The sequence below is a fragment of the Pholcus phalangioides genome, unplaced genomic scaffold, assembly GCF_987345545.1.
Source record: "Pholcus phalangioides strain wild (caught in Gottingen) unplaced genomic scaffold, Ppha-v1.0 ptg000043l_1, whole genome shotgun sequence".
Lineage (NCBI taxonomy): Eukaryota > Metazoa > Arthropoda > Arachnida > Araneae > Pholcidae > Pholcus > Pholcus phalangioides.
In genome coordinates this window covers 395,476-416,680 of record NW_028301629.1, presented here as the reverse complement: position 1 = coordinate 416,680, position 21,205 = coordinate 395,476, and positions in this window count along the sequence as shown.

Here is a 21,205-nt window from a genome sequence, read left to right as displayed (position 1 = left end):
CTGTCTGCAAAATAGTGTATCTGAACTCTGGACATTGTATATGGATCCGTTAAGATTAGAAAACTTCTTTGATCTCACGGTAAAAAAAAAAAAAAAATGGCCGCCTGCATCGCGTCACCTTGAAAGGACGGACATGGTTTACGAGATCTGAATGGGACATTCTAGAACTACCTACAGGCCCGTTGTCAGCGAATAACACTACTGATACAAGATCGAATCTTTAAACCCTTGTTCACAAGATTGATACCTATTCTGGATTCTTAGGTGGCGCCTCTAGCTCGTGTCCGCGAACAAAGAGAGGATGAACCAGCGTGAGGCATGTTTTCCCTCGTTTTTTTTAGTAGGTTTAACAAGCGTTTTGCCCTCGTCTTTTTACTGCAGATAAATATACTTTAAAAAAGGGGGGTTAGGATAATCTTCCACCCGGGATACAGAATGTACAGTATGTGTACCCACACACACACACACACACGGTCTATACTATTCACGTAGTATCTACATAACCCCTCCAATGACTTCTACGTATCATTTCTCATCCCTAGACATTCAATAGACACTTCACGGTCTTGTTCATACGAAGCTTAAGGCTCGCATTGTGTTTGAGGACTTTCCCAACCACCACCTGGGAATTCGGGTAAACAAGGTTCGTGGTATTATCTGACTGTGTGCTGTGTGTGTGTGTGTATTACTCTCGAACGTGCTGGAACTTTATATGCGCTAATCTATCCAATGTCAACATGTTTTGAGGGTGAGAAAGCGAATGTGTGTGTTCAATGCGTGCTGTCCGTACATACAGTGGCTTTCAACTAAGTTGGGAGGCAACCATGAAATTCCATTGAAATTTTTGATGTTGAATCGCGGTATGTGATTCCGGTAATGTTACTTTTCCGAAGACTTGACGGAATTGTCTCCGAGTACTGTAGGTAAAGGGCACAAAGACCTACAACAAATATTTCTAGGATAATCTGTATAAAATACTTGGTTAAGTATCATATGTATAATGAAATTGGATTATACAGGGTGTCCTGTAAGTCGTAATTCGGCTTTTATCTCATCAACCGTTCGTCGTAGTGGTATGGTTATTGTTTCTGTTTTTCCGAGAATCTTTTCCCAAGGAGTATGCAATAACTTTAGTGTTTTCAAGGTCTCTTCTTTATTGAGAGACCATATGAATGGCCCCAGCCTCTAGGCAATTTCTTATATTCATATTCCGCGAAACCACCAGAAATAGATCTTCCTCAATTTTCGATATCAATTAAAAACTGAGACTTTTTGCTTCAAAAAAAAAAAACACTTCAAGTCATAATTTCCAAAAAAAAGCAAAAAGCCAAAATTTCACTCAAAGTAGCTCATATGAGCATGTAGCGACCTTTTTCCAACTGTGGTGGTCGAGTGGTTATAGTGACGGACTCGCGATGCGAGGATCCGGGTTCGAACCCCACAGTGGTGGTCGGCTGAAGTTGGTTTTCTGTGGTTCCCAACTTCAAGGCGCAAATGCGAGCCGATCTCCCCGTTGAAAAGTCTCGCCACAGAGAGCAACAGTCCTACAACGATAAATCATTCAACCATAACACTTCACTCATAGTTTGAAAAACTGGTGGCAGATGGCAGCACTACACATAACAAACATTACAGAGAAACAAAAAACTTCACGTCAGGTTTCACTACACGTACACGCACATTCCCGCATGTACCGATTCGTTGGGGGTTCCGCGGGGGGGGGGTTGTATGTGTGGTGTAGTAGTAGTAAGTAGGGCCTCCAAAAAATGGCTCGGGGATCCATGATGTTCTTAAGTCAGCCACCTCGTTGGGCAATTTGCCTGTTGTGGCGTTGTATTTGACTGTTTATTATCATTCTTTTTTATTATTATTATTATTTATGTCAGTGTGGCAACATGTGTATTTTTATGCAGTCAAAGCCGACTATCTTTATTGTTTGTTTGTTTTGCATTCGGCTTCTCCGTACGTCTGCCACACGCTCCTGCTATTAAAGTTATAATGGTTGTATAAATTGTAAAGAAAAACATGTAAATAATTAACAATCGCTATATTCTAAATGTGAGCTAGCCTACCGGCGACGAAGCGCCCCCCCCCCTTCAACGCGTAACAGCAGAAGAGAGACATCTGTTTGGATTAATTTAATAAAAAACAAGTTCAACAAAAATAGTTCAATTTTCGACCACCCGGTTAAAAAGTGGCGCTTTTTTATTGAATTTGAAATTTTCCCATGTACCATATATACGTATATATACCAAGTTTCAGTGGAATACGTCCTCCAGAACGGGTACTACATGGGCCAGAGTAGTGTCAGTATACTAACGGGTGCTACATTGGTCTGAGCAGTGTCAGTATACTGAAACTACTCAGACCTCTATATAGCGCCGTTCTGGTAGACGTATTTCATTGAAACTTGGTATATACGCTCTATATGGACCATGGGAAAATGTAAAAAGGCAATTAAAAAAAAAAAAAAGCACCACTTTTTCACCTGGTGGTTGAAAATTGAACTGTATTTTTTTTATCTCATAAATCTTTTTCCCCATGGTCTCATTCGGATAAGCACTTTGAAGAAAAACTTCTCAGAAAACGGGAAACTTTAATTATAATGACCCTGTATAGATTGTAGTCTTATTACTTGAAAAAAAATTGATGTATTTTCATAATATCAATAAACTACTTCTAGTCAGTGCCGTCTTAACGCATGGGCCCACCCGGGCACGATCCGGGAGCCTGAAGAAAAGGGGGGGCCCTCACAAAAATGAGAGCCAGTTCAAAATTTAGGGAATTCCCCCGGTAGGGCCTCAGAAAAATCACTTTGCCCGGGGGGACCCCCATGATGCTCTTAAGACGGCCTTGCTTCTAGTCTTTGTTTTTTTTTGGTACCAATTTCTGGAGAATCTTTTCCCAAGGAAAACACAATAACTTTTGTGTTTTCAAGGTGTCTTCTTTATTGGGAGGCCTCGGCCTCTAGGCAAATTCTTGTATTCATTCCGTGAAAGAACTGAAAATATATCTTCCTTATTTTTCGATATTGAGGTTTATTATCCTGAAACCATTTTCCTTTAAAAAAGAAAAAAGGAATCTTAAGCTCCGAATTCCAAAAAAAAAAGCCAAAATTTCACTCAGAGTCACTCGTGGAGCAGAAATAAACACGGCGGGCGTAAGGACCACATCCGTAGGAAAATAAATAAATGAAACCCAGATCCCCCCTCAACTGCCGTTTAATGGTCAAGGGCTCCGAAAACAAAAAACGGGACGAATTTTTTTTCCAGATTTTTTTTTTCCAGGCCATTGGGAATCACCGGCATTAGATGGCGATGACGCGGAGGGATGCATTTCCATTTACGGTCCCGTGCGGTTTATGAATTCGAAATTGCATTCCCTGGGTTTGAAGAAAGAAAAAAAAAAAATTTAAATAAATTTTTTATTAAAGTTCTTGATTATTGACCGCGTTCCGAGCACACGTTGCGGGGCCATAAAACCTTATTCGCTTTGCCGCTACACTAATTATGCAAATTAGTTTTGAAAAAATTGGGGGAGGAAACAAGAAAATTTCAACTTCGAATAAATAACTTTCCTACGTGAGTTTTTGAACGGAGATTTATTTTTTTTTTTATCTTGAAAATTTGTTGCAGCTCCCTCTATCGCGGGGGATTCACAACATATGGGTCGTACGGGGCTTCTTTCTGTGTTGGGTCGTATGAATCCTCGCGAACCTGTTGTGAATCAGTTTCTCGTGACTGGTTTCAGAATCCCCGGGCAAATATTCTTTGGCAATGACCGACCAGGACCATTTCTCCCAATTTTGTCAATTTTTCTTTCTTTTCCACACTAAACACATACAGGTTAACACAACAATTTTTCTCTTCTTCATAGGCCCTTCAAGGCCCGTTTGTAATCACACAGTCAGCCCCCACGGAGCTGGGAATGGGGGTAAAACTTTGATTCTGGTCTGGTCTGGTGGTTTCAGAATGTCTAGAAATGCTGAAAAATTCTGTACAAAAATATGAACACATTAAAAAAATCAATGAAAATTTGGAATTGATTTAGGATTCGAAATTAAGGAAAGAAATGAATAGTTCAAGAATTAATGAAAGAAATTAATAGTTCAAAAATTGGTGTAAGAAATATATAATAGAAGAGAGAATGGAAAATGACTGAAAATTAGTTAAAAATAATTGAAAATTGATGAAAAAATTGGAAGTTACTGAAAAAAGTAATGGGAAATTAATCAAAGAGTAATTGAAATTTATTAAAAATTTAAAATTACTGAAATAATTGAAAATTAATGAAATGAGTAATTCAAAACCGATTTGTTGTTCAAACAACATCGTTGGCCCCCGGGCAAAGTAATATTCTGAGCCCCCCCCCCCCCCCACTCTAATTATCTGAAATTACCAGCTTATAAATTTCTATGCTTTCTTTTGAAAATCATAGCACCAAATCAAATTATCACTAAGCGCCTATGCACTTGAGGCCTGGTGGACCTATCCGTTGAAACGGCACTACCCCCTGCTCTATCGAAACTCGAAAACACGGCTCTTTTCAAAATGCAGTTATCGGATTGGTGGGCTACCCGGAGTCGTATCGCTTTTTTATCTGTGCATTTTTCCGATATTAGCGTTCGAGTAGAGGGGCGTCGGGATGTGAAAACACATCTAGAATCACGATAAATAAATGAAATTGTCGCTGTTGTCTCACTTTGGTAGACATCAATCTCTCTTTGGCCCGGAACCTGCGAGCCCGACCTCTTCGGGTACAAACTCTGCTTGCTTCGCTCAATGTTTTAAACGAGTTGGGAAGCCTCCTTTGCCATTGAAAAGGAATGGATCCTTGTTGGATTTTTTTTTTTATTATTGACGTTTCCTATCCACTATCATTTCATGCTCAAGGATCTCCCCCGGATCCTTTCCCCCCCCCCCCTCTCTCTTGCAATGGCCCTCTTTCTGCGGAAATCGGATTTAAATGCGAAATGAATTTACGCAAATGGCGCTTTTCTCCGCTTATCTGATGGCTTGAAGAGTCTTTTTTCCCGATTCTTTTCTTGGATAAAAGCCCATGGGAAAGATTTTGTTCCGTTTTCCCCCTTCTTCAACGAATAGTAGCCAATAAAATTGGGGAGAAATTTGGTTTTTTTCTGAAAAAAACAAAACAAAACATCGTCCTCCATCTTGTTTTTTCGGGGTCACGTGACTCGAATTTGTCCACGCACATAAACTATTTTAAAAGACATTAAAGTTTTCGGTTTTTTTTTTTTTCTGCTGATTCTAAAATTGGTGATGATGGCTTTATAAAATTTGATTTGGTTGCGATGAAATTGAGTTTGATTTTTTGTTATGTATGGAGGCTTATTTTCCGTATGGTGGCCTAGTGGTTTGACGGCAGTGTTTCTTAAGGTATGGGACTACCTTTCTTGTCACTTTTCTTTAAAATGCTTCTGGAGTGAACTTTAAATACATTTTTTGATAGAAAGTGTCTCGAAATGGTGAAAAAAGTGACAAATTTTGGTCTATCTATTATATTTTCTATGAAAAAGTCGTTTTTATGTCAAATTTTAGGCAAAATTCATGTGATATTCGAAGCACGATTGCAAAAAATTTTATTAACGAAATGCTTTGTGATTTTCACAGTGCATTTAGCTAGTAATGTAAATCCAAAATTTAAAGGATTGCACGATATGTTCATAAGTTACACTAAAATATGTTTAAGTACGTGTGAATTTTTTGAAATTTCATCTTACATTTTGTCTATAAAACGCTGTAATTCAAAAAATATATGTGATAGACCTTAGATTTTGGTTCATAACCTCAACAATATATAACAAAATGTCACATTAAAATTTCGTAAGGATGCAATGCACCAATTTTTACAAATCATGTTACAAAGTCAAGTAAAATGTCAAAAATAGCATTCTTCGTAAAACACGTTTAAAGCCTTTATTCGCGTATTACTTGTATGTAAAAACGCAACGCAAAAGTGAACGTAACTTTGATTCTAAGCATCATATAAACAAAACAAGGCCTGTTTTGGAATCACAACAAATAGGGCTTTTATAAAAAATAAGAAAATATAAATCCATATTTTCTTCCAAAATGACGTTTTCAACGTAGTCGGATACCTTATGGCGACTGCCCTATTTCAAATAATGAATTTCGTCAAAATTTTCGGAATGGATTTTATTGGTTAATTTGAAATAGAACACGTATTCTAGAACCCAGAACCGTTTCATTTTCATTTCTTCAATAACTAGAAGCGAAGTTATTGCCAATTAAGTGAAACGATTATTGGAAATTGAAAATAAAATCCTTGAATACGTTTTCTGATTTCACGATAAACCATCCGATTAAATAGTTATTCATGATATTTGGTTGAAAATGAAGCCCCCCCCCCATCCCGCAAACTTCCTTAATTTAAATAATATGGTTGGCATCAGAGTCTGGGGCCCCCCTCAACAACACCGTGGGGCGCTAGAAAGAACAATGCAATGGGGGAACCTTTCAAGGCTGATACAACTGACTTTATTCTGTACAGTTTAAAATTATTCAAGAGCACTTTTCATGTACAAAGGGTCCTAAACTGATTTTTTTAAAAGCATCTTCTGAATTTTTAAATGTCTTGAGTGGCAACGGTTATCCGTCTTCTTTTACAGGTTTCAAACGTCACCCACGCTTTTCAACTGGTTAGCTCACGCCATGTGGTTTGCTGGTGACATTGGTAATAAAAAAAATTTTTGGTACATAGGTTTTATATTTTATTTATTTTTATTATTTAATTTTTATATTTTCAACTTTTAAACACACTTTTGTGTAAATGTCTATTGAATATTTTGCTACTCATGCGATTTTTTCATGTTTTTTGGTTATAGTCTTTGGTGGCGTTAGTATTACAGTAGGGCCCCCAATTATCCTAGTTTCAGGTTATCCGCAACATTACTTCGAATTTTGTTTGGAATCACCTATAGCACCGTTTCTCAACCTTTCTGAACCAATGAAATGTCTGTTACAGTTCAATGGGAACGCTTTAGTCCCGTATTTGCATTGGATATTCCTCTATTTATATATTTTTCTGAATTCTTTAAACATTTGTTACGCATTGCCAATTAAACATTAAATTCTCATTTGAATTCGTAATAGCTACTAAAATCGTGGGAAAACATATGATAATTATGGCTATAAATGCAACTATTCATCTTACATGTTCGAAAAGATAAACGTTTTGCCCCCAATTTCTCAGCAATTTTAACTCGCTAGCACCTTAACTAGCAATTTTAATTAAGGATTTCTCCAACTTATGGCAATGTTTTTGATGGCGTTTTGGTGGCGTCCCGTATTTTTCCCCAATGAAATATGGTCGTCAGGTGATTTGAAGTTTTCTCCATCACATTTTTACTCACTACAATTCGCAGCAACTCCCTATTTCCTCACCCGTCAGTCATTTTAGCAATAATTAGCAAGTTTATTTCAAATTGAATTATTTGGCTTCAATTCAATTCCCGTACTTGGTATCGCAATCTTCTTTGATGAAGTATGGTGAACCTAAGCATGAAAGTGTAATTTTTATTTGAACCTGTACGCGGTATGGATAATAACAATAATATCAGTTACAACAATTGAATAATTTTTTATTCAGGTAAAATTAAATGATCAAGTCTGCTTGCAGGCCACCTATGGCAGCAACGTGGACCATAGGTTGATAAAGGCTGGCCTATAGCATGGGTTCTCAAACTTTTACTACCCGCTGTGCCCCTTTCCTAAATCAACGTTTATCCGCGGCTCCCAACAAACAATGTATTCGAAAAACCTTTGTCAGGGGTCCGCGGCACGCAGTTTGAGAATAGTCGAATATTAAATTTTTTTCGATACACAACGATATATCCTTTACTACAATAAACCTCTCTATATATTGTGAAACCGCTGAACCGACATGTTATTGTACTTCACTCGAAGTCCCCTTCAATGTACGCAATTTAAAATTCTTCACCAGTTTTTATTCTTTTGATGGCGTTTAATAACATCTCGGTATTTTGCACTATCTACCCTCCGAAGGTGTTAATGTAGTTGCCGTGAAGCTACTCTCTGTGTAGTAAAAAAAAGTGTTGTGTAATAAACTACTTTACAGCTACTCTCTGTGTAGTAGACAGAAGTGTTGTGCAATAAACTACTTCACAGCTACTCTCTGTATAGTAGACAGAAGTGCTGTGCATTAAACTACTTCACAGCTACTCTCTGTGTAGTACACAAAAGTGTTGTGCAATAAACTACTTTACAGCTACTCTCTGTATAGTAGACAGAAGTGCTGTGCATTAAACTACTTCACAGCTACTCTCTGTGTGGTACACAAAAGCCAAGTGCAATAAACTACTTCACAGCTACTCTCTGTGTAGTACACAAAAGTGTTGTGCAATAAACTACTTTACAGCTACTCTCTGTATAGTAGACAGAAGTGCTGTGTAATAAACTACTTCACAGCTACTCTCTGTGTAGTACACAAAAGCGTTGTGCATTAAACTACTTCACAGCTACTCTCTGTGTAGTACACAAAAGCGTTGTGCATTAAACTACTTCACAGCTACTCTCTGTGTAGTACACAAAAGTGTTGTGCAATAAACTACTTCACAGCTACTCTCTGTATAGTAGACAGAAGTGCTGTGCAATAAACTACTTCACAGCTACTCTCTGTGTAGTAAAAAAAAGTGTTGTGTAATAAACTACTTTACAGCTACTCTCTGTGTAGTACACAAAAGTGTTGTGCAATAAACTACTTTACAGCTACTCTCTGTGTAGTACACAAAAGCGCTGTGCATTAAACTACTTCACAGCTACTCTCTGTGTAGTACACAAAAGCGCTGTGCATTAAACTACTTCACAGCTGCTCTCTGTGTAGTACACAAAAGCGTTGTGCATTAAACTACTTCACAGCTGCTCTCTGTGTAGTACACAAAAGCGTTGTGCATTAAACTACTTCACAGCTACTCTCTGTGTAGTACACAAAAGCGTTGTGCATTAAACCACTTCACAGCTACTTCCTGTGTAGTACACAAAAGCGTTGTGCATTAAACTACTTCACAGCTACTCTCTGTGTAGTACACAAAAGTGTTGTGCAATAAACTACTTTACAGCTACTCTCTGTATAGCAGGCAGAAGTGCTGTGCATTAAACTACTTCACAGCTACTCTCTGTGTAGTACACAAAAGCGTTGTGCATTAAACTACTTCACAGCTGCTCTCTGTGTAGTACACAAAAGCGTTGTGCATTAAACTACTTCACAGCTACTCTCTGTGTAGTACACAAAAGCGTTGTGCATTAAACTACTTCACAGCTGCTCTCTGTGTAGTACACAAAAGCGTTGTGCATTAAACTACTTCACAGCTACTCTCTGTGTAGTACACAAAAGCGTTGTGCATTAAACCACTTCACAGTTACTTCCTGTGTAGTACACAAAAGCGTTGTGCATTAAACTACTTCACAGCTACTCTCTGTGTAGTACACAAAAGTGTTGTGCAATAAACTACTTTACAGCTACTCTCTGTATAGCAGACAGAAGTGCTGTGCATTAAACTACTTCACAGCTACTCTCTGTGTAGTACACAAAAGCGTTGTGCATTAAACTACTTCACAGCTACTCTCTGTGTAGTACACAAAAGCGTTGTGCATTAAACTACTTCACAGCTACTCTCTGTGTAGTAGACAAAAGTGTTGCACAATAAGCTACTTTACAGATTAAATCAAACTAAATGTATTTCATTAATAAACTAATTAATCAGAATGTTTTGTTGCGAAAAAGTAAATACTTATATTAATGCATTTTACGGTGGTACTAGTAGCAACGCCAACTCAAAAGAGATGCGAACAACAGCATAAATTTCGCGGTGCGTGTTGATAAAAAAAAATGTTTTTTCTCAATATAACGCAGAGGTCTCCACCTGTTTAGACACCACGGTCCAAAATTGAAACTTCCCAAGCGGGCCACTAACCTACTTACAATCTTTTATCTTAACAATAGGGCCAAAAGGTGTCATTTATTTTGAAATTGTACCTTTTTATTAATTCTGAAATCATTTCCTTCCACTGGAAAAAAATTTCTGATTAATTACTTCTTTCAATCATTCTGAAAATACTCCAACTAATTAGTTTACTTACAATTTTATTCACTGAAATTATTTATTCCTGTAAATATTCCGAAAATATTACTTTCATTATAATTCCGAAATTATTTCTTTCGGTAATTCTGGAATTATTCTCCCATTAATTAGAAAGTTTAATCAATTGCGAAATAATTTTACTAAATTCAATTACCAAATAGTTTTACTATAAATTCAGTTACGAAATAATAATTCCAATAATTCCAAAATTATTTCTTTTATTAATTCTGGAATTCTTTAAAATTTTAAAATTATTTTTCATGAAGGTATTTTTCAGAATTTCTGTGAATTCTGTAAGGTAGATGTGTCTTTCTAGATGCTGAATTTCCCCCCAAAAAATGTTTCGGCCACATGCTTCGTCTCTCACTGGCCTGTTTTTTAGTGTAATCAAATTATTCTTTTTCTCTTAATCTTCTGTCTTCAATATTTTTAGTCATTTTCCGAAATAGGTCAGCGGGCCACGGCAAAAAACTCCGAGATCCAAATTTCACCCGTGGGCTATACACTGAAGTGGCAAAAGTCATGGGATACCTCTTAATATTGCGTAACAGGAGGTCCCACACGATGTTAAGAGGTTTCCCATGACTTCTTTTTTAGCACTGCAGTGTACGTTAAAGACTTCTGTTAGAACGACAACCCCTCTACAACGATATTTTTTCTTAGTAAGCAGAATATGTTTTGATTAATGAAATTCAATTTTAAACCCAACCATTTTAATCAAAGAGCGATTACGCAATCAATGGAAATTTCGCAATTTCGGTTAGAATACTAATCATCACCACCGTGCTGCAATAAATAACCAAAGCAGGTGATGCTAATAGTTTCGAAACTTATCCATGAGTTTCGATACCAACGCTTACGATTTTACCGGCACGTCGCACACACTGATTGAGCAAGTAATGATATTGGATGTAATGGTTAACGGACACACACGCTTGCCTTCTATCGTATAATAATGGCTAAAAACCGATCAAATAGCCATTATGGAAGGATTAAATTCACCAATTGATTCCAAGAATCAAATTTGCACGAATCCCTGTTTAGAATTTCCATTTCTGATACATTTTAGGCATGGGCGGCTCTAGCTCATCTGGTGCCGCCCGGGTGCAAATCCTCACGTGCAGCCCCTAAACATGTCCCTGGTGGGAGGCTGGAAGGGCTCGCCAAGGGATAAAACAGATTTTTTACCCATCCGACGCCGCACACCAATGTTCAACCAACGAAATCTACTCGACCATACGTCCCGCTTTTAAAGAAACTGTCCCTTTTTTTATTCTTTCAGGTTTATTTTACTGTTCTTAATCATACCAAATAGCTTCTTCCAAATTACAGCTCCTATTGATATAAGCCATCATATTGTCCTTAATTTTGGGATTGAATTTTTCAATTATTCTAAATTTTTTCTGTTACAGTTAAATCTTGTCATCGCCAAAATGCCTACTCCAACGTTCCCAAGGCAGAAATTGGGGGGAGAGTGAGGGAGTTTCTGACACTTCAGACCCCGTCCAGTTGAGAACCAAAATTCTTCCTTTGCCTTCATTTGACCGCTCCCGAAAAAATAGTGGTCTGGGCTGGCAGGGCTCCAATCCGGGACGCGATTCTCATTATTATTTTATTTATTTATTTATTTTTTTGTTTGCTTGTTTTTCCACACTATAAATTTACTGTAGAGAGCCCTGTGAAAAATCTGAATTTAAGGCCCACCAAAGATCCCAGCCTATGGGAGGTGGCTCTGCTGCAGGATGTGGGGCCATGGCCGAACTGAAATGCAAACTTGCCCGGCCCATGTGATACGAGCCCGTTCTTGTTTGAGGTATTACGGTCCCACGACCTGCCTGTTAACCCAAGTTTCCTCAACATTTCCGTTGTTAAGATATGGCTCAAAAGAGTGACAGCGCGTGGTGTCGTGTGTAAACTTTTATTCGATTCCAAATTCCAATAATCGATTATAAAATTTTAAAAATTTATTTACCTAAACAAAGGTTTAGGCTGCCTCCCCTTACAAACTGGTGCATCCACGCTTAAGCCGCCCCTGATTTTAGAATTAAACATTCTTTCAAAAACTCATAAAAGAATTCATATACAGTAGTTTATTCACAAAAATGAGGAGTACGAAAGATGCCCCGGGTAGGGCAGGATGCTTTCTTTGTGCACATATACACTGACTAACACATTCAGAAATGAAATTTAATACAAAAAAAAAAAGCTAAGTCAGTCCCGCTTCGACGCCTGTATTGTGAGTAAGAATAATAATAAGCTCCGGGAGTGTAAAAGACTGGCACAGAGAGAGACACCCTTGCGGAACACCCGCCACAATTCAATGACTGCTTTCGACAGGGACAAGGAGTAAGTACGAGCATGGATACATAAACGCGATGTTAGGGTCCCCAAACAAAAAAAAAAAAAAAATGGAGCGAGTACTTTATGAACGAGAATCAAAAGGTTATGGAGAGAGAGATTCACGTTGCGGAAGATCGAGCACCAAGTCCTCAAACCAAACGGAAGAGTAACCACTGCGTACCCGCAGTACACGAGCACTGTACTACTACTGCTACGTACTAAAGACACGATCGCGGTTCTTTCATTTCCCATCATTCGTTCGCTGTATTCGCACCAACGATATGACAATGGTGGAACTCTCTATTAAGGCTCTTTTAAACTGAGTCGAGAGTTCGGCGAATCGCTGATCGATAAAAAGAGCACTGGTCCGTGTCCCTGCTGTGTCTATACAGAGTCGTATACAGCGAGTATACAGCGCAAGAGCTTTGAGATGCGAAAGGTTTTGAATAAGTGAGTGTGATATATATACACGCTTATATAGTCAACTGAATGGAAGAGACGACGACCACCACATTTGCAGCATATAACTCGACACAGTATTATATAAATGATGTACTAAAAGTGTTTTTTTGCGGTACTAGTTTCGGGCTTCTTTGTTGTATTGTTGTGTGTGTATGTGTGTGTGTGTCCCTTGTACTGGTAGGGTCTTTGTGTACACAAAGTATCAGATATTTTACGAGACAGTTGAAATATCTACATGATTTTGACGGTACGGAGAGGAACTGATTGAATGTGGAAGCGTAAATATACGCATATCAGTTGTGTAGGTCAAATAAATACACTGTGTGCAGGGCCGTCTTAACAGCATTATAGACCCTACCCTCTGTAAAAGCAAGTTTTCGGAGAGCCTCCTACTTAGCTGAAGATAGTAACTAGAATTTATATCACATTCTTACTCTCAAAAATTTTAACCAGATCTAATTTTTATGGTGGGGGCCCCCCTTCTGATCTCGAGGTCTCCGGATCTTGCCCTGGTGGGCCCATACGTCAAGAAGGCACTGACTGTAGGCCAGTTATATTTATTTCTCTCATAAGTGTGCTTGTTATCAAATCGCAATATTGACCAATATTGGCTAATGCAATTATCGATATGAATCTCAATCGATACATTTTAAGAACTGGAAATAATACTCTAAGCCTGGGATTATACTATAAAAGTTTGATAAAATCTCTTTTATAAAACTTGAAAATTCCAGCCAATAAAACTCGGCCTTAGGCCTAGATTACACTATAAAAGTTTGATAAAAGTTATTTTATAAAACTTGAAAAATGCGACCAATAAGATCATCAGTTGCATTTTCTCGGATGTCACCGATATGCTTATTGGTTAGATTTTTCAAGTTTTATCAAAAAGAGCTTTTACAAAACTTTTCTAATGTAATCCCACCTTATGAATTTTTCAAGTCCTAAAATATTTAATGAGAATCCAAATATTTGTTCCTCATCAATTTAAAAAAACTTTTAGTTTAGAAAAATGTCTCATTAAATTTTCTATTTAAAAATTCTCTAATTAATGCATTTAAAAAATCAACAGAAAGAGTCTTCATAAAATAGCACGCGACCCCTTCGCAATTGGTTGCTCAGTAATTTGTATGGTATTGTGAACAATTCTTGAGCTGCTTTCACACACACTGGACCCACCTGGAATCAACGAACACGAAGAAAGGAACACAAAGGAAGTTTGTGTACCCACGAGCAGATTAGAACCTCTACAGCAGTGATTCCCAACGTGGGCGTTAACGCTCCCTTGGGGGCGATGGAATGTTCAAGGGGGCGGTAGAAGCTACGGGTATAACATAGGATCCTATGGGTTAGATTGCGTTTGGGGCGATGGGAGAAAAAAATTTATGAAGAACGGGGCGATGGAGCGAAAAAGGTTGGGAAACTATGCGTTACAGAGATCGTGCGTTGCAAGTGTATACGCGCCTTTACTGTTTCTGAGTTGTTTAGTTATCAAAGAGTGGTTCTGATTTTCTTTTCAAACGATACTATCTCGTTAAAATTCAAAGCAAAGAACAACTTCGCGAGTATCAGTAACGGGAAAGTTGTCTTCTTTGAAAGCTCTACGGATTCCGGGATTTTTATGGGTTCCGTGGCGTTTAATGATGCTGAATGCTCCAGAAAAACAGTCACAGAACACCATGCTCTAATGCAGGGGTGTCCAACATAAAACTTCTCGTGGAACCCTTGATAGTTATAAGGCTGTTCCGTAGAACTGTTGATGATAATGAGGCTGTCCCACGGAACTCAAACAAATCTTAAATATTTATCACAAAAAAAAAGGGTCCGAACTGCCACTTCAACAGCAGCATCGGCAGATTTATAACCCCGACAGATTCATCGTTTTGTGGCCTGTGCGCTATACATGCACACCCTTTAGGGCACTATTTTCGTCTCTCGCTCACTAAGCCATTCTTTAAATGACTCACATACTTACACACTATTTTGGTCACTCACAATGCTTGCACACACACACACTCTCTAGGTTTGTCACGTGTACATTTAAGTGATCTGATTATTTTTTAAACGACACAATCTCATTGAAATCCAAAGCAAAGAACAGATTCGCGAATATCAGTGTAACAAGAAAGTTTTCCTCTCTGAAAGCTCTCCGGGTTCCGGGATTTTTAAGAGTTCCGCATGGCGTTTGATAATGCTGAACCCCAGAAGAGCTGTCACGGAACACCAGTTGGGAAACCCCGTGCTCTAGTGTGCAATTTACGTTTCAAAATAAAGATGGAGGAAAATAGCTCAATGGCTAACAAAAGGTGAAACGTGACATCTTGAAGACGTTTGGAACCTCACGTTCCAAGTCGAGAAAGAAAACAACTTGTCTCAGTCGGAAAAATATGTTCCTCCGCTGTCTCTCAGAAAGTCAATAAGTGATATTAGATAACGCAAACAGTCTACGAGACATATATTTCTCTTAAGGACAGGAAAAAAAGGGGCCGAGGAGTTTTTTCTTGATTCTTGTTGTCCGAGTGGTAGATGGATATCTTGGTGGTCACCGAGTCCGATTCCTGGCATCATCGAAGAAGTGTTAAGAAAGACCAGTCCCAGGTTTCCTAACACCCCTTTAATGACCTCGACTGACTAAATGCGTTTCGGAGCGAAAACAAATGGCCACATCATCATCAAGGCAACTTCTGTTTGTCCTGGATAGACAGTTACGGATCGCCCCCGTGGCCATTTTTTTTTTTTTTTTTTTGTCCGATGCTGTGGATCAACGAGAGATCGGAAATATAGATGTCCATTTTTGCTTTTAGCGCAAATTCCTCTGATTTTGAATCATCTGACAAATACTAGATGAATCCTTTAAAAATTTGCGTAACGACAATAATGCTTCAAATGCTCATATCATAGGAAGTACACTCAAACCTGTTTTTTGTGCGGTCTTTTTTAGTGCGATTTTTGTGCGGTTTATGAAAATTTCAATCAAATTAGAACATAACTGACGAAGTTATCAATAAAAAAAATTAGTAGGTTCGATCGGCCATTTAGTTTTTTCGATTTTTGATATTTCATCACATCGTTACGCTAGCACATGGCATCGGCGGAGTTTTTAATACTTTCAGTGAAAATGATCTTGTCGAAATGATTCAGGATGAAACCGTAAGGGATGATGACATTATAAATTACGTAACAGATGGTACTGATGGGCAAGAAGAACCCGATTACATGACAGCAGATAAAATCTATGCAGGACTCCAACTTTGCAGTAAATTAGAAGGTCATTTTCTTGCAATCGATGCCAATTCTGAAAGAACTTCAAAATTCCAAAAGGAGCTTCAATCTTGTATATCTGGCTACCGAGACATATACAAGCGTCTAGTGAAACAACAGTCGTCGCAAAAACTGATCACCGACTATTGGGTAACTGAAAAAAAAGTCAACTCTAAACGAGTGCGAGGTAGTAACTTCAAGTGATTTTGAACCAGTTTACCACAAGAAAATTCGCGTATTGTCAGACTACGAAGGATAATGGTTATACATTTTGAACAGTTTTGTATGTGTAAAATAAGTACAAATGTAAATAAAACATTTAAAAATGTTCGCATGTGTATTTTCTAAATCAGATTCCGAAAGGTTTGGCGAGATTCCAAGTAGCTGCCCAGCCTCGTGTCTTGATTTCGTTTAAAAAAGCAATTTCTAGTTATTTCTTAAGATTTTGAGTTATTTTCTACGTGAGACTTTTTTTTATGCGGTCCCTATCCACCGCATAAAAACAGGTTTGAGTGTATTCGAAATTTATTTGTTCATTAGTTTTCGATATCTGCAAATCTAATGATATCACAGTGCTGTTAAACCGCACGGGCACCTCGTCCATATTTCTCTGCGGAACTTCTAACGAATTGGAACATGTTGGAATATGCGTGTATACGTCTTGTGAATCTAACGCAAGTTTGTTTCTGTGTAATGTTTGTTATAGTGGTGCCATCTACTTTTCGAACTATGAGTGAAGTGTAATGACACTAAATAATTGCACCGTTGCAAGCCTGTTGCTCTCTGCGGTGAGACTTTTTAATGACGAGATTTTGAGTTGATTAGGTCTTGAGTTATTCATTGGTTTTAGGTCTCGAGTTATTCATTGGATTTAGGTCTTGAGTTATTCATTGGTTTTAGATCTTGAGTTGGTCATTGGATTTAGGTCTTAAGTTATTCTTTGGTTTTTATTCATTGGATTTAACTCTTGAGTAATTCATTGGTTTTATGTCTTGAATTTTGTCTTTTTTCAGGCAAGACTGTTTAATGGGGGTTCTCATTCGCACCTCGAAGTTGGGAACCACACAAAGCCAACTGCAACCGACCACAACGGTAGCGCTGGTGGAGTTCGAAGTCGAGTCCTCACAGAATGATATCACACTGACGTCCGCACCTCTTCCAGTCTGGGCACCAGACCCATGGCCCGCATTCGTAACGAACTTGTTTTACGCTATGTGTCGCAAAGTTCGCCATGTAAATAAAATACAATGGTGTTGATAGATACTCTTAAGACAAATTCAATACTGCTTTGGTTTTATTATCTATAAAATAAAATGAAGGCGATAAGATTCCATAAGATTCGAGCTGATTCTCTCATCAATGAGCTGAGGTCCTTCGAGGGTTTACTTTCGGCGATAAAACTCCTTCGATATGCGTTTTGGGGATAGGGATACGTTTCGAAGTTTCAGTTTCTGGCAACACTGGTTGAGGGAAATGACTGAGCCACCTCAACAACACTATGGGCGCCCGGGCAAAGCGATATTCTCAGGCACCTACCTGGCTCGAAGTGCATACCCACCATCAATTTCTATACTTACTCCTGGAAATCATAGTATAGGCTATATACCAGATTTCATTATCACGAAAACCCAGGCCGTGACCGGGTGGTCTCCTTGCGTTAGGATGACACTGGGAGATGGTGATTTAAAATAATCTTCCTAACTTGGAGCGTTAGGTTCACAACACGGACACCCATATTCCAACATGTACCAATTCGTTAGAGGTTCCACAGAGGAATATGGACGAAGTACATGTGTGGTTTAGTAGTAGTGTTTATACTGTAACAACCTCGAAGGGAAAGGAGAGAAAATCATCCCCTCTCTCCCCCTTCTGTTATCAGACTTTGAACAGAAACCTGACTCTGCCTACTGACAGTTCATTGACAGAACGTGGGGCAAAAGAAAACATGTTATTAGGAGAAGAAAATTTTAAAAACGGCTATCTGGACCCGGGATTGCCGAAATGAGAGGATTTTAAGAACCCGAGATATTTTGAGATTGCTAAAAATAAAGCGGATCAAGTTAGACGAGATGTCTCGGGACTGCCACTGTGTAAGGGTTAATTTCTCTCAAAAATTCAGTTTGAATATTAAATAATGATAGTATAATTTGCGTTTTGAGATTTTATATAGTAAGACATTTGACGTATGGTAAACAGCGACGTATTTACAAGGGTGGGGGGGGGGCGCTTAGCGGGCAATAGCCCATGGCGGCGGATTTGAGGAATGAGTGGCCAAGGAAATTAGTAGAACGTAAAGTTGACAAAATTTGTACAAACTTAAGAAATCTGCCTCGGCCGAGATGGTAAGGGACCCCAAATAAGGGTCATACTTGGTCATTAAGTGACTTATAGCACCTGCAAGCATGGGAATGACCAAAAAAAAAAAGGAAAGAGAGTATGTGTAAACATGTGAATGATCAAAAGAGTGGCTTATAAAGCATAGAACCATGTATAGTAACCCAGAGCGTGTGCAAGCATGTGAATGATTAAAAGAGTGTCTTAGAGAGTGTGTGAGCATAAGAGTGACCAAAAGAGTGCCTTAGAGAGTGTGTGAACATAAGTGTGACCAAAAGAGTGCCTTAGAGAGTGTGTGAGCATAAGAGTGACCAAAAGCGTGACTTAGAGACACAAGTGTAGTAGGTCAGTAAGTGACTTATAGCGCGTGCAAGCATGGGAATTACCAAAAAAATAGGAAATAGAGTATGTGTAAACGTGTGAATGATCAAAAAAGTGACATAAGGCACAGAACCATGTATAGTAACCCAGAGTGTGTGCAAGCATGTGAGTGACCAAAACAGTGTGCAAGCATGTGAGTGACCAAAACAGTGTGCAAGCATGTGAGTGACCAAAACAGTGTGCAAGCATGTGAGTGACCAAAACAGTGTGCAAGCATGTGAGTGACCAAAACAGTGTGCAAGCATGTGAGTGACCAAAACAGTGTGCAAGCATGTGAGTGACCAAAACAGTGTGCAAGCATGTGAGTGACCAAAACAGTGTGCAAGCATGTGAGTGACCAAAACAGTGTGCAAGCATGTGAGTGACCAAAACAGTGTGCAAGCACGTGAGTGACCAAAACAGTGTGCAAGCACGTGAGTGACCAAAACAGTGTGCAAGCATGTGAATAATTAAAAGAGTGACTTAGAAAGTGTGTGAGCATAAGAGTGACCAAAAGAGTGACTTATAGACACATTTGTACTCGCAGGAGTGGGAGGAGTCGAAGCTGAGTATGTAGCAGAGGGTGGCGAATTCGAGGGAAGAGCAATCTAAGTCGGGGGGGTTTACAACCTTCCAGACACGGCGGGCCAAATTGAAACTTTCCACGAAGCCCGAGGGGCCACCACACAACTCATGTAACACCTTAATGGAATTCGCCAAAGGGTCAAATTTCATTAGTTCTGTGCAATATCATGTGATTCAAGACACAAAAAACGCACTCAAGTCGAAACTTGCGGCAGTGTTTTATGGCACAGCCCAAATTTTTCTAGCGCAAATGTCTCTCACGCGAAATTTGTTTTCAATCCCCTAGAGTAGTCGTAAGCGTCTTCAAATTTATGAACTGGGTGTCAACGAGCTAGAAATATCAGTTCTCCAAGAACTGACACTATCTTTCGTGGTTATGTCAGTGTATTCTTCGGCGACTGCGATACTTGTATATATATCTGTGTATGCGAATACAATAAGCGGGAGAATGGCTCTCAAATTCAGCCCTGTTGTGTAGATTAGGCTAAATCTTCCCGAGGAGTGTGATGAGGAGGTTATGTATCCAGTTGGTGGCAGGCCTCTCTTCTATTACAACTAGTCAGAGGATTGTGGCCGTGCGTTATAATATAGCCCTATCCGGGTGGGATGTATTCCTCCGCGGAGATTACAGTTACGTCGGTGTGCAGGTGGCAACTGCGAAAGCGGGTCATTGAATTCCCATCTAAGTTCTCCGCGAATGAACCTATGGAAGTGCTATCGAGTGATAGATGGACGCACAGCTGAGCGATTGCTTTTCCAGGATTCCAGGGGAAAAATAAAAGGATAAGCGAGATACAAAGACACTGACGTGTTCGAACTTGAGGTGGTTGCAATTTGAGGCTGATTACTACTGACCGGTGCTGACCACCAAACCCTCCTGAGGAGACAATGTTTACTCGAACTGACCATAAATCAAATATCATATGTGAAAATTTCTAATATTTGTAGCTTTTGTTTAAATATTCAATACAAATATAGGAAATTTCTAATATTTGTGGCTTTTGTTTAAATATTCAATACAAATATAGGAAATTTCTAATATTTGTAGCTTTTGTTTAAATATTCAATACAAATACAGGAAATTTCTAATATTTGTAGCTTTTGTTTAAATATTCAATACAAATATAGGAAATTTCTAATATTTGTAGCTTTTGTTTAAATACTCAATACAAATATAGGAAATTTCTAATATATCTGTGGCTTTTGTTTAAATATTCAATACAAATATAGGAAATTTCTAATATTTGTAGCTTTTGTTTAAATATTCAATACAAATACAGGAAATTTCTAATATTTGTAGCTTTTGTTTAAATATTCAATACAAATATAGGAAATTTCTAATATTTGTAGCTTTTGTTTAAATATTCAATACAAATATAGGAAATTTCTAATATTTGTAGCTTTTGTTTAAATATTCAATACAAATACAGGAAATTTCTAATATTTGTAGCTTTTGTTTAAATATTCAATACAAATATAGGAAATTTCTAATATTTGTAGCTTTTGTTTAAATATTCAATACAAATACAGGAAATTTCTAATATTTGTAGCTTTTGTTTAAATATTCAATACAAATATAGGAAATTTCTAATATTTGTAGCTTTTGTTTAAATACTCAATACAAATATAGGAAATTTCTAATATTTGTGGCTTTTGTTTAAATATTCAATACAAATATAGGAAATTTCTAATATTTGTAGCTTTTGTTTAAATATTCAATAC